We start from the raw sequence: 382 nt of genomic DNA, 5'->3' as shown, positions 1-382 counted from the left end.
TCGTTTAAAATACCTTCTCTCCTCGTCTAAGATCATCACTGAGGCAGCATGTAAACGTCACTTCAGCACTTGTTAATATGCAGAATGGTTAATGTTTAGGAAGAAAGGGATCGATGCTGGCAGTTCATACACACACTGGCGACGCTCACAGGGTATATATGGATACTAGCAAAAAGGAGACGTAGTGGAGAGACATGATGATAACCTTTTTTCGAAGACTTTGCAAGATTAGTTAAACGTCTGAAATCATGGAGGAGGATGGTCGTGTGTTCTTAAACACTTATGCCTCATCCATTCTCTCACTCCCCCCGACACAGACGCTGATCAACCATAAAAGAATAGACGAAACACTCTGAACTGGAAAACATTCAATTAGATCCTG

This window comes from Penaeus monodon, chromosome 28 (assembly GCF_015228065.2).
Source record: "Penaeus monodon isolate SGIC_2016 chromosome 28, NSTDA_Pmon_1, whole genome shotgun sequence".
Classification (NCBI taxonomy): domain Eukaryota; kingdom Metazoa; phylum Arthropoda; class Malacostraca; order Decapoda; family Penaeidae; genus Penaeus; species Penaeus monodon.
The sequence above is the reverse complement of the archived record's forward strand: the minus strand, read 5'-3'. Positions refer to the sequence as shown.